The sequence below is a fragment of the Musca autumnalis genome, unplaced genomic scaffold (assembly GCF_047663935.1).
Source record: "Musca autumnalis isolate F117 unplaced genomic scaffold, ASM4766393v1 scaffold_1, whole genome shotgun sequence".
NCBI classification, from domain to species: Eukaryota; Metazoa; Arthropoda; class Insecta; order Diptera; family Muscidae; genus Musca; species Musca autumnalis.
In genome coordinates this window covers 305,585,506-305,599,317 of record NW_027411644.1, presented here as the reverse complement: position 1 = coordinate 305,599,317, position 13,812 = coordinate 305,585,506, and the positions used below count along the sequence as shown (strand labels likewise).

Genomic DNA, 13,812 nt, shown 5'->3' with positions numbered 1-13,812 from the left:
TTCTCTAGAGGATTGATGTTTATGATTTGTTCCCAGGTTGTACCATTTTTGAGATAAATATGCTCAGGTTAGATTTTTAGGTTTTTTTTTGTTTGTTAGGGTTTCGCGATTTTGCTTGAATGCGGCAATTCTTATCAATAAGGGACCTGAGAAAATCTTATAGCTGTGAAAATTCTCTACAAGACTGGCTTATGTAATTTTTCCTAGGTTGTACCATTTTTTTAGATATATTAGTTTGAGTTGGGAAATTGCAGTCATGACATTGTTTTATAAGGAAACGATACAGAATTGAATAGAATTTGAATTGTCCAAATTGGAACTTCTATATCTCAAAAACGGTAAAGCCTACGAAAATATCATAAAGGTCACTCCTGTAGAGAATTTTGATAGCTACAACATTTTCTTTATTCCTATTTTGATAGGACTTGCGGTTTCCAAACAAAATCGCAAAAACCTAAACAACCCCTAAAAATTTCAACAAAAAAGGGCGATTTTTGTTTTTTGATTTTTCTCATCTATGAACATTGTAGTTTCAGAATCCGCAAAAACTTCCCAGGTGTAAGCACCTTCCATTTAAATTTTTTTTCAAGAGCACCGTGCCATGTAAATACCAAAATAAATAACTCAATCATTCGAAATCTGGTAACTTTTTGGGTAGGGTATTGGATATAAAAACATCTACGCCAAATATAAATGTTCACTTGTGGGAAATTTCTACTGTAACTTACACGGTCTATTATAAATCAAATGGAGAAACTTTCTCTCTCAAGGCATGAGTGCCCCATTTTGCAAATTTTGCTGCATATTTTTAGGCTGCATATTTGCTCAAGAGTATGACACCCTTCAATGTACAGCCCATTTTAGCTCTAAAAATTTGGTGGGCTTTTGGAAAAAGTTTTGAAACAGGGTTTTATTTTCTTTTTAAATCTCTTTAGCTTTTTTTATTTAACATAATTTTTATATTACTATTTAAAAAAATGAATAAAAATTCTTGTCCAATTCCCTAAATTTTAATTTGATGATGACGATTATGATGAGCATAGAATGATGATTTTTGTTGTATTTGGTGGTTTTAATGAGTGGTGAGCAAAGAAAATGAGTGCATCAAAATAAAGGGGGAGGAGGGTTCACAACTATTTATGTTTTGTTTATATAAGAATATATAAATTTATATATAAAAATATAATTATTATTATTATTCATAATGATTGCTAAGTTTAGATGTGCGTTTGATTTATTTAACTTAAAAACTAATAAATGATTTATAATAATAATATTACGAAAATATGTGTGTGTTTTTATACAAAATTGCTTTAGATTTGGGTTTCTTTGTAAAGAGGAGATGAGGGACAAATATTTGTTTAGGGGGTTTTTTGTTCATTATTTGTTTTTTTTTGTTTGTTTTGTTTTAATATAGTTAACAACTAAATATGGCGCTTAGTTTTTTGTTAAACAAAATCATTATCATCTTTTTTTTTTTGTATATTAGGTTTTTAATATAATTTTTTTTTTGAGATTTTTGTATTAGTTTTTTTTATTAAAAAAAATATTTTTGTTCTTGTTTTTTCCTGTAAATTAAAAATTATTTTCCTTTTGATTATTTGCTAATAAAAAAATATGTTAATCCAAAAAACAAAAATATAAAACCTAGTATTTAGGTATCTTCAGTTTTTTTTCTTTTTCTAATTTTTTTTGTTGTATTAACAAATTTTTGTAACTTAACTAAAAATTAAAAAAATGTTTACTTTATAAAAAAAATATTAAGTAAATATTACACTCAAGCGATATAAAAAAAAGTAAAAGGGAAAGGAAAAGCATAGTTAAATTGAATACAAAATATAGATGTATGTATGTAGTATGGTGGTTTATATATAAATATTTAAAAAAAGTAAACTTAGGCAATGATGTTTGAAATTATTAAAGAAGAAATAATTTGAAATTGATGAAAGAGGATAAAAAACATTATTGATTTGTTCGTTAGTTTGCAAAATTTAAATATGTATACAAAAATAAGAATTGAAGAGATTTCTATGCTGCTGGCTGTTAAATTGTTTGGGTGGTATAGCTTGGTTTTCTTGCTAATATGAGATTCAATTTTGTTTTTGTTTTTTGTTTACATTAGTGTAGTGTGTCTTAAAAGACATTGAGACTCTTCTTTTCCATTATTTATTTTAATATTCCTTTGGGTATGTTTTGTCGGTATACCCTTTAGTATGGTTAGATTGCTTTAAACTGCTACTTGTTGTCTGTTTCTGGTCCCTTTTGCTTTTTTGCTTTGTAATTTACATATTTTTTGTGCTTTACAAGTCATTATTGCATCTCATTTGGGTCTTGGGAAACCCACTTCAAACAGCTTCTTCTTTAGTTACTTTACACAGTTGTTTGCTTTCAGATTAGTCATCATCTACCGTGGCACCCATGAAGTGAAGTGTTTTTGTGGTGTTTTTGAGGAGTTAGAGAAGAGAAAAACAAAATGTTGTTATGGTTAATAAAAAAAGTTAGTAAATATTATTATTAGACATAAATAATGTATATATAACAAATTACAAGATTTAAATCACATTATTATGTATTTTGCAAACAAAAAGGATGTCTCAAGTGGCAGTCATAGATGATAAAAGGTATGCACATACACACATACATGGCAAACAGAAATTTGTAAAGAAGATATGAATTGGAGACACTTAATAAAATTAACTGTGACATGGATTTTTAAATATGATGCATACTTTTAGGTGCTACAAACTGTTTCTATGAAAAGAAGGTAAATAAATTTGATAAATACTTTGAGGAGACACATCTCCAAGCATGCTTTGAAGGCATACAGATATGAATTAATGGAAGATAGAATAAATACACTGTTTTAGTTATAAAATACACGCCCAAATTCCCAATGAAACCCATAAAGACACAAAGTGTTATACAGACGTGAGTTACATTCAAGTGAGACATCCTTTCATGGTACATTTTCGATGTTTATGGAAGGATTTTTTTAATAAGATTGGATTTACATTGAGGTATCGAAGTATGTACGGAAATAGTAAACACATGTGGTAAATGATATTCAGGGCAATCATGAATAAAAATTCAGTGGGAAATTTGTTCCATTTCCCCAATTTCACAATTTTTTATTTCCGTATTTATGTCCAAAAAGGGAATATTAGTTGATTATACGAGAACATTCCATAATTTGGTGATTCTAGTAGTTTTCAACGTATTAAAATATTGATTTTAAAAGAATTTCATTTTTAAAATTATTTTCCTTGCGGAAAAGGAAGGAAATATTCATGATTGCCCTGATGGTATGCGAACTTTTCTATAACGCAACTACTGAGGACGAAGATTTGTTTTAAAGAATTGGTTACAGAGAATTATTCGTTATAGAGGAGTCGACTTCTGAATTGTCCATTCTGCACGTCGTACGTAAGTCCATCACACAGCTAAAAAACCTCAAACTATGACTGTAAAAAAACATTTAAAAAAGTGTCGGGCATTAATGTGAGAATTGTATCTGAACAAGTGCCCTAACTATTGAGACATTTAGAGTATGTATATTTTTATGCTTTTGCAGGGTAGGCATCCTAAACAGTGGACCAATTATTCCAGACTCAATCTACACAGTTTACACAAATCTTTCTTATATTGCAAGAACACCACCTGGGGTTTTTAGGGCATTCGAGCTAAAGAGAAGTGTGGGGAATAAAATAGAATAGAGAATAGCTTTGTAAGAAATACCGCAAAGACTAATAAAAACTTTTGCGCGAGAAATGTATTTAGGAGTGGCCCTAAACATTGGGACAGGAAGAATTGGCAAGGAATTGTAATGATAATAACGACTACTCGCTATTAAAATTTCAACACAATCCGAGAAGTGGCCTTAAACTGGATTAAAGTGTTGAATTTTTGAGGAGGAGGAGGTTCATGCTGAATGGATTCACAGACATAGTTCATCTTGGATCTAAATTTTGGGAGTCATTTCTTTCGTTAGCGATCGTATCCAACAGCCATTTCACTTGGTCAGCGTAAGCTTTTGGACCAGGAAGAGCATGGAATAGCACTCGAAAACTTTGGGGATTATTCTGAACGTAAATTCCCCGTGAGTTTTCTCAGTTTCTCCTCACGGGGAATTTTCGTTTAGAATAATACCAATTATGTCGCTTAAACTGTAATGCAGTACCATCGGAAAAAATTTCAAAACTATTCTCGAAGGAGCCCTTAAACTGTACATGACGAAAACTTTGAACTTTTGTGAGATAGAGAGAGCTATCAGAATATGTTGTCCAATATAGTCTATTATGGAACTTGACGAAAGTCTGAGAAAAATATTACGATCTGTAAAATTTGGACCTATGTTCGTCAATCCCTTCGACAGGACTGTGTAACAAATTCAGCATAGCAAAAATTAGGTCTAAATTAGAAGACCCACATCGCGCCGTTTGTTTATGTTTGTTTGAATTCTTGCAAACTTCGAGGGTCGATTAAAAAAATCGAACTATGTATGTGTTCGTTCGTTCCATAGTGTAGGTACCGTGGCCACCAGTCGTAATATTAGTTTAGTGTTTTTGGCAAGTAAGCATGAGACATAATAACCCTATTTACAGAATTTAAAAAAGATCCTCGGACAGTCCATAAACTATACCCAATCGGAAATGTTGAACTCTTGTGAGGGAGTTACTCAAAGTCCGATATAGACCTTATAGTCCATAGCTCCTCAGTTGTTGTTGTTTTTTTCTTGTAGCAACTCAGATATACTTCGTTCAAATATCGTTTCAGTTATCTGGTTTTGGTTCCTCTTTGCCAAAAATTTTACGTCCTGGTCTGAAGTGTTGAACTTTTGCGGAGTAGGCGTCTGAAGAAATGAACCATCTTGGAACTGGACCATTAAAGACATTTCAGTTGGTCTCCGTAGGATTCCTTAGAGCTTTTGGCGCATTATATCAGGAAGCAGGACTACAGGATTAGCCAAGGGCCTTGAAAACAGGGTGACATGGAGTACCTTCGGTAAAAACTACAAAACTATCCTCGCACTAACTATCCTAAACAGCACTCAATCGAAAATGTTGAACTCTTGTGAGGGAGTTACCCGAAGGTATGGACCTTCTCAGAATTTGATATGCGTTTGGAAGAAATATCAGGAGTTTGCGTAATTTTGGCAAAATCGGACAATTAATTTGTAAGTAGTTGTTGTAGCAACTTAAATATGTTCGTTGGTACACGGTTCCTCTGTGTCCACATTCCAAATTTCTGCAACCTGAACTGGATGCATCCATGAAGAATCGGGAGACATGTGAGTCGGTTTAGCTGGACAATTAAAAAGATGCTGTCTATTGTGCTGTCCCAGTTCGCATGCAGGGCATGTGTTGTTGTTGTAAGAGAATGTTGTATGTTCGTTTTCCTGCTATATCCGGCTCGGGGTCTATGTCCTGGTCTAGAAATGTGACTGTTTCCATTGGTTGTAGCGACAAAACTAACTCTAGGAGTAGGTTTGGCAGGACAGGAAAAGGAAAGCAGGAAAGGAAAACTGTGGAGGGCATGTATAGTGCTGTCAATTCGGCCCCTATACGAATTGAGCGGGCTGCACCGTCCCGATTTTAATTGGAACCACTCGTGTTTGTCTTGGCAGCTGGTATTCTTCTGATGCGATGGATGGTGAATGGTCTCTGATCCCGACATTCACACTATACCCTTGTGTAACTGCATCAGTGTGAATGCTACACAGGACTGCCTGATAGGTTTGTTGATCTAAAGGTTCCCTTTGTACTTCTTTTTCTATATCATGAAGATCCCACCTGACGTGCCTGAGTGGGGGAAGTTATTCCACAAGATTCTGGCAGTAATGCGGAAGGCGTTAGAACATTCGGGGCTGCTGCATCGACAGTAGTAATTTTAGTTGGTGTCAACAGGGGTTTTTAGAGTCACAAAGTCAGAAAGTATGAACTTGACCATGAACAATTTGCAAGAAATTTCAACACTATGCGAACCTTGTCCTAAAAATTTACTTTTGCGAAAAATTTTGAAATTTTCTGTGTGAAGTACTGGAAAGATTGTTAGTTAGGAAGTTACACGATATGCAAAATTTGCAAAATTATCATTTATTTGGTGGCTTTTAAAGTTTCAGTATGGAATTACTCCTAAAAAAATTATACTGTCGTTATATGAAAAATGTAAAAAATTTATAGGGGGAAGCACCCAAAGGAGTGGATAACCTATAACCTATCTATGCCTGGAAGAAATATTGCGGTGTGTAAAGTTTGGCCGCTACATAGAGTCTATATGAAAAAGCTGACGTTTTTGAGGAAAGTTCAGGTTTTTGGTCCTTTTGGGTCACACTAAAATGTTCATTAACTCGAAAAATTGGAGTTCCAATAAAATACCTTAAAATCCTATTTTGGACAACTTTAAAATTTTTTTTTTTTTACTAGGACCCAGTAGAACCTGTTAACATATCTTGTTCGTTCGGTCTTTTTGGGTCGGTCTGAAGACTTAAAAAAATTCGAATTCCAATCCTTATAAATGACCTCTCTATAAATCCCCTTCGGTCCAATTAAAACCTATTTTGTACCCATGGGCTTTACTAAAAAGTCTTGAAAATTAATTGGCTCAAAAGCTCCCTGTCGTAAACACCTAAAATGACTAATAAACAAGTAAAAAAAGAAGTGTCAGTCGGCTTTGCCGACGGAGATATACCCTCGGCCAATGTGAATTGAAACTTTATTCTACGGACAGATCGTATGTATATAGGCGTTCTTCAGAATTTTGTGTCCCTTTTTGAAAATTTGAACTTGCCGACAAAATTAGGAATTAGGATTAGGAATTAACTGCACTAAGACACAAATATTGAACTTTTGTGGGTGAGGTATCCTTAGGGAGGACCGATATGGACCATTTTAAGAAGTTAAACTAAATTTTGACAAAATATTAGGAGATCCAATGTTTGGACCAAGTTGGTTGCACCATTCAAGTGTTATCGTCATACCATTTTAGTGGATTTTTTTTTAAATATTTATTTAAATATTGGAGAGAAGTACCGGAAGTTGGGGACCGGTATTGCCCATGAAACTAAGTTTGGATATAATATGACGAAGACCAAATGTTGGACCAAATCGGTTGAACTGTTCGAGAGTTATCGTGCTCTCCGAGAGCCACATATGGTGGCATAGGGATTTTTTACACGTTTCGGGCTTCTTTCCTAGGAAATATGGACTTGCCCCTGAAAAAAACTTTTACCATCGTAATTGAGGCAGCAAATGCAAGTTGCTTCAACAAAAATCAAAGTGATTCGAAATCAGGTCTTAAAGTGAACTTATCCGAAATTTTGTGTGAGAGGTACCAGAGGGAGTAGACAAATAAAGTCCATATCTGGTAGATATATTAGGATGTGCAAAGTATAGATTACATCGGCCACTCCCTTCAAGAGTTATCGTGCGCATAATTTTTTCGAACATTTTTGAACTTTTGTAGGGGAGGTAAGTGAAGGAGTGGGCCGATATGGCTTATCTTCGAATTTTAACTATGTTTGGACAAAATATTACGAACGCCAAATTTTGGACCGAATCGGCATATCCGTTCGAGAATTATCTTGCGCTCCAACCACTACCCATGGTGTCATAGGAGTTTTTTCATCTTTCAGGCTATTTTCTCAGGAAATATGGACTTGCCCCTGATGAAATTTGTACCGTCGTATGGAGGGCAGTGAATACAAGTTGTTGCAACAAAAGTCGAAGCGATTCTAGAGCAGGTCCTATTCTGAAGTTATCCGAAATCATGAGTTATCGTGCACACAAATTTTCGGAACATTTTCGAACTTTTGTGGGGGAGGTACCTGAATGAGTGGACTGATATAACCAATCTTCGAGCTTAAACTAAGTTTGGACTAAATATTGCGAAAGCCAAATTTTGGACCAAATCGGTTCAAAAGGTTACAAATTCATGGACATTCTTCTAGGCACAAAATACCAGAACTATTAAAATAATAACAACTTGAATTTTGACATTTTCCAGCAGTGGCTTGAGCTAAGGTAGGATCGGACAATTCTGTAATATTGTGGCAATCTGTATTACATCCATTTTTATGAGCGTCATCTACCTTTCAACATTGTTGATATGCAACAAACTGACAGTTGTTTGAGAAATTTAGAAAATAAATGTACTGTACATACTTCTAGGCGCAAAATCCCAGAAAATTTTAAATAATAAAATTAATAATATTGTGATGGTTTCTTTTCCATGTGCGATTTTCCACAATTTTAATAAGATTCCTTCAACACATGTCGATGTAAATCCAATCTTATATTCCTTCCTTCCAGTTAAACATCAAATTACCATTAACATGAAGGTGATTCCACAATTTCTTGGTGTAATGGTTAGAGAGAGATTATCATCTGCAAATACATATAATGTGATTAATAAAAAAATAAATAAATTAAGAAAATATTTAAACATTCATATTTCTTCAAATTGGATTAGATTTGCAGCAGAGGGGATCCAAAGAAATCCCAGCTCTGTTTGTTTTGGTGCAAAATGTAAATAAAAAAGAGTTAATTAAGAATTATGTTCAATTTTTTTAAATTAATTTACAAAAACATGAAATTCTTTATACTCTATATAAAGAAGAGAATATATTAATATGTTTTTTTCGTTTTTTTTTGTTTATAAAAATTATAAAATTGTTTTAGTTAACTTGGCCTTTGGTTAGTTTTGTTCAGTTCGTTTAGCATTTTGTAAAAATTAAAAAGTATATTATTTAAACAAATATTTTTTTTTGGTTTTAAATTATAAAAATTAATTATAGATTATTAAATACAAAGATTATTAATTGCTATTTATATATAAATCAAGAGAAAGAGAGAGAAGAGAAAGATGTGGAACATACAAAAATTGTATTATTAAATTAACAAAAAAAGAGAAATCTGTAAACAAATATTTTTTAATAACAAAAAAATTAGGGATTTTTTGTTGGCAAAATATTGACAGAGAGAAGTTTAACATAAAAAAGTTGAGAAAAGAGAAACATTTGCAGGTGCATATTTTTAGGGGTTTTAAGAAAAAATTACATGGAATGGGTGGGTGTTGATTTGAGAAAAATTAAATTTGTTTATTTTTTGGTATTATTTATATATGAGTGTTCGGGCATGTAATGAGTTGTGATGAGAGTTATTTATTTCGAGTTTATTGTTTTCTTTTGGTAAAATGTTATTTTGAAAAAATCTTGTGTTGTTTTTGTCTTGGATGCTTGTTAAGCAAATGCAAATGCTGAGATTTTTTAGTTTTGATTTTGTTTTAGATTTTTCTTTGGGTGATTTTTTTTGTTTTATTTCTTTACATATACAAACAACTTAGAGTCTAAGAAGAGTTATAAGGTTAACAGTTACACAGTTTCATGTATATTGTGATAAACATTATTATTATTAATTATGATATACCGCAACCACATTAATATTATTAATTAATTAATTAATAATTATTTTCTTGATTAATAATGCTAAATTTATTTCTTTTAAATTAGTTAGCCTAGGAAAGAAATTAACTAAATTAGTTTTTGTTTTAAGTTTTTTTTATAAAATGAGAATTAATGACATGAGAGGTGCCTCGGTAGATAGGAGGAAACAAACACTGCACACAAGTTAAGCTTTTTTTATTGGTTAAGAGTTGAGAAAATTGGTTTAAATTCTGAAATATTAGGGAACTCGTTCTTTAACAAATACTGAAGATTTCTAAAGAGAAGACCTCTGGGTGTTATGATTAATTTTAATTGTAAACCTCATAGCGTATACTTTATAAATATTGAGAAACTTGATTATACGCCTAGGTGTTAGTTTAACTACATATTCGGTAAATTCTCTAATATTTCGAATTTAAACTTTAAACTTTCCAATAGTAGTGTATGCAGGAAAAGTTTAGTTTTGGTCCAAAACTTGTAAATAATTGGTCATTACCCATTTATGTAAAACAGGACGGGGTCCAACGTTGCATATGCTTCTATGAACCGACTTCATCTTTACTCCAGTGGAAAATCCATCATGACATTTTCTCTTATTGTTGCAGCTTTCATAGGAAATATAATTTTGATATGTTTTTTTTTTTTTTTTTTTTTTTTGGGAAGAGGGAGGGAAATAATAACAAAACATTTACAGTCCAATCCATAAAAATTTGTTTTAATTTTATGGATATATAATTAACATAAATACAAGACAAAACTGAGGATATTCTTTCGAAAATAGTGAGTTTTTAATAAAAAAAATATTTTCACAAAATTTAGGTATTTCCCTAATCCCAAGAGGTCGAGACAAAGCCATAAATTGTATTTAAGAACAACAAGTAAGAAAGTATCAGTCAGCTGAGCCGACAGAGATATATCCTCAGCCTGTGCAAATTGAAACACTTTTTTCACAAAAAACTTATGTATTTAGGGGGTTTCAAAATTTTGGTCGTATGAACCGACAAAAATGTTGATTAGGATTAAAGTTCAAAAATTTTGCGGAAAAGGTAGTTAAAGGAATAGACCGACATAGACCATGGGGGTGCCATAGGGAGTTTTTACACCCTACGGGCTGTTTTCTCAAGAAGTATGGACTTGCCCCTGAAACAACTTTTACCATCGTGATTGAGGCAGCGAATGTAAGTTGCTTCAACAAAAATCAAAGTGATTCAATAGCAGGACTTAAAGTGAACTTATCCAAAATACTGTGTGGGAGGTACGGGATGGAGTGGACAAATATAGTCCATATTCGAACCTGATCTATACCTGGCAGATATTATGAATATGTGTAAAGTATGGACCAAATCGGTCACTCCCATCAAGAGTTATCGTGCGCACAATTTTTCCGAATATTTTGGCCGGAATCGGCATTTCCGTTCGAGAATTATCTGGCTCTTCCACCCATAAACATGGTGTCATAGGGTTTGTTTTTCAACTTTCAGGCTATTTTTTCAGGAAGTATGGACTTGCCCCTGAAGAAACTTGTACCTTCGTATAGGGGACAGTGAATACACGATGTTACAACAAAAACCAAGCCGATTCGAGAGCAGGTCTTAAACTGAACTTTTCCGAAATTTTGTGTGGGAGGTACTCGAAGGAGTTTACCGATTGAGTCCATATTGGAACCTCATCTAAGTCTGGTAGCAATTTCATAATGTGCAAAGTATGGACCAAATCGGTTACTCCCTTCAATGAGTTATCGTACGCACAAATTTTCCGAACATTTTCGAACTTTTGTGGGGGAGGTACCGGATGGAGTGGACCGATATAATCCATCTTTGAACTTGAACTAAGTTTGGACATAATATTACGAAAGTCAAATTTTGGACCGAATCGGCAGATCCATTCAAGAGTTATCTTGCGCTCCAACCACTACACACGGTGTCATAGGGTTTTTTGTAACTTTCAGGCTATTTTCTCAGGAAGTATGGACTTGTCCCTAATGAAACTTACAGCGTCGTATAGAAGACAGCGAATACAACTTGCGTAATCAAAAATCAAAGCGATTCGAGACTAGGTCCTAAACTGAACTTTTCCGAAATTTTGTGGGAGGTACCCGAAGGAGTGAACCGATTGAGTCCATATTGGAACCTCATCTACGTTTGGTAGAAATCGGTTATTCCCTACAAGAGTTATCGTGCGCACAAGTTTTGCGAAAATTTTTGAATATTTGTGGGGGAGGTACCTGAGGGAGTGGACCTATATGGCCCATCTTCAAACTTAAATCGAATATGGACAAAATATTTCGATACCCAAATTTTGAACCGAATCGATTGATCCGTTCGAGAGTTATCGTGCGCACCAGCCTGCCAGACAGACAGACAGACGGACGTACATTGCTAGATCTACTCAAAATTGTCTGAAACGGATATCGTACAAACATACTTGGGGTCTAAAACCATTATTTCGATGAGGCACATTTTTGGTCGTATCAAAGGGTAAGTAAATACCCTCTTTAGCCTAAAGGCTGAGGGTATAACAAGTCCTTACTAAGTAAAGACACAGGCCTTAACTACGTAAAGACACAGGCCTTAACTAAGTAAAGACACAGGTCTTTACTAAGTAAAGACACAGGTCGTTGCTAAGTAGAGACACAGATATTTCCTAAGCAAAGACACAGGTCTTTACTAAGTAAAGACACAGGTCTTTACTAAGTAAAGGCACAGGTCTTTACTAAGTAAAGACACCGGTCTTTACTAAGTAAAGACACAGGTCTTTACTAAGTAAAGACTTAGGTCTTTACTAAGTAAAGACACAGGTCGTTACTAAGTAAAGACACAGGTCGTTACTAAGTAAAGAGACAGGTTTTTGCTAAGTAAAGACACAGGTCTTTGCTAAGTAAAGACACATGTCTTTACTGAGTAAAGACACAGGTCTTTGCTAAGTAAAGACACATGTCTTTACTAAGTTAAGACACAGGTCTTTACTGAGTAAAGACACATGTCTTTACTGAGTAAAGACACAGGTCTTTACTAAGTAAAGACACAGGTCTTTACTGAGTAAAGACACAGGTCTTTACTAAGTATAGACACAGGTCTTTCCTAAGTAAAGACACAGGTCTTTTCTAAGTAAATACACAGGTCTTTACTGAGTAAAGACACAGGTCTTTAGTAGGTAAAGACACAGGTCTTTGCTAAGTAAAGACACAGGTCTTTGCTAAGTAAAGACACAGGTCTTTGCTAAGTAAAGATACACAGGTCTTTACTAAGTAAAGACAAAGGTCTTTTCTGAGTAAAGACACAGGTCTTTCCTAAGTAAAGACACAGGTCTCTACTAAGTAAAGACACAGGTCTTTACTGAGTAAAGACACAGGTCCTTACTGAGTAAAGACACAGACCTCTGCTAAGTAAAGACATAGTTCTTTACTAAGTAAAGGCACAGGTCTTTACTAAGTAAAGACACAGGTCTTTGCTGAGTAAAGACACCGGTCTTTACTGAGTAAAGACACAGGTCTTTGCTAAGTAAAGATACACAGGTCTCTACTAAGTAAAGACACAGGTCTTTCCTGAGTAAAGACACAGGTCTTTCCTAAGTAAAGACACAGGTCTCTACTAAGTAAAGACACAGGTCTTTACTGAGTAAAGACACAGGTCCTTACTGAGTAAAGACACAGGCCTTTGCTAAGTAAAGACATAGTTCTTTACTAAGTAAAGGCACAGGTCTTTACTAAGTAAAGACACAGGTCTTTACTGAGTAAAGACACAGGTCTTTACTGAGTAAAGACACCGGTCTTTACTGAGTAAAGACACAGGTCTTTACTATGAAAAGACACAGGTCTTTACTATGAAAAGACACAGATCTTTACTAAGTAAAGACACAGGTCTTTACTGAGTATAGGTTTTACTGAGCAAAGACACAGTCCTTTACTAAGCTAAGACACAGGTCTTTACTGGGGAAAGGCCGGGGATTTGATAACGAATATTTTCCGAGACAAGATTCTTTTTCAGAAAAATTAAAAAAAATAAAACAGTTGAAATTACACTCTTGGGCCGTCCTTACATCAAAAGGACTTCATATTGAATTTGTTATAAATTATGACAATTAAAAAAACAAATTTCAATAAAATAAAATAAATTAAAAAATATAGCATACATTAAATAATGTTTTAAGATGTTTATCACAAAATTTTAAAAATATTTTTTTTACTAATTTCTTTATGAATTGGGCTGTAATTGTTGTTTTCTGGTGTTTGTTCTTTTTTTTTGTCTGGTTTTTTTCAGAAAAAAATCATTGACCTTTATTTTTTTTGTTTGTTTTTCAATAAAATATAATCATTTTCTTTTTCTTTGCTAAGTGTACAAAAACAACTTATTATGGCTAATATATTTTGTGTG

General features: G+C 33.5%; 1 protein-coding gene across 9 annotated transcripts in view; it reads right to left on the bottom strand.

The window, feature by feature from the left end:
• Positions 1–2,094: 2,094 nt before the first annotated feature.
• how (protein held out wings) overlaps positions 2,095–13,812 on the bottom strand; it is a 201,246-nt gene continuing 189,528 nt past the window's right edge. For all 9 annotated transcript variants that reach the window (XR_012409193.1, XR_012409195.1, XR_012409194.1 and 6 more), the window contains exon 9: positions 2,095–2,404. The gene's annotated coding sequence lies outside the window, so the exon portion shown is untranslated. The remainder of the gene's footprint in view (positions 2,405–13,812) is intronic.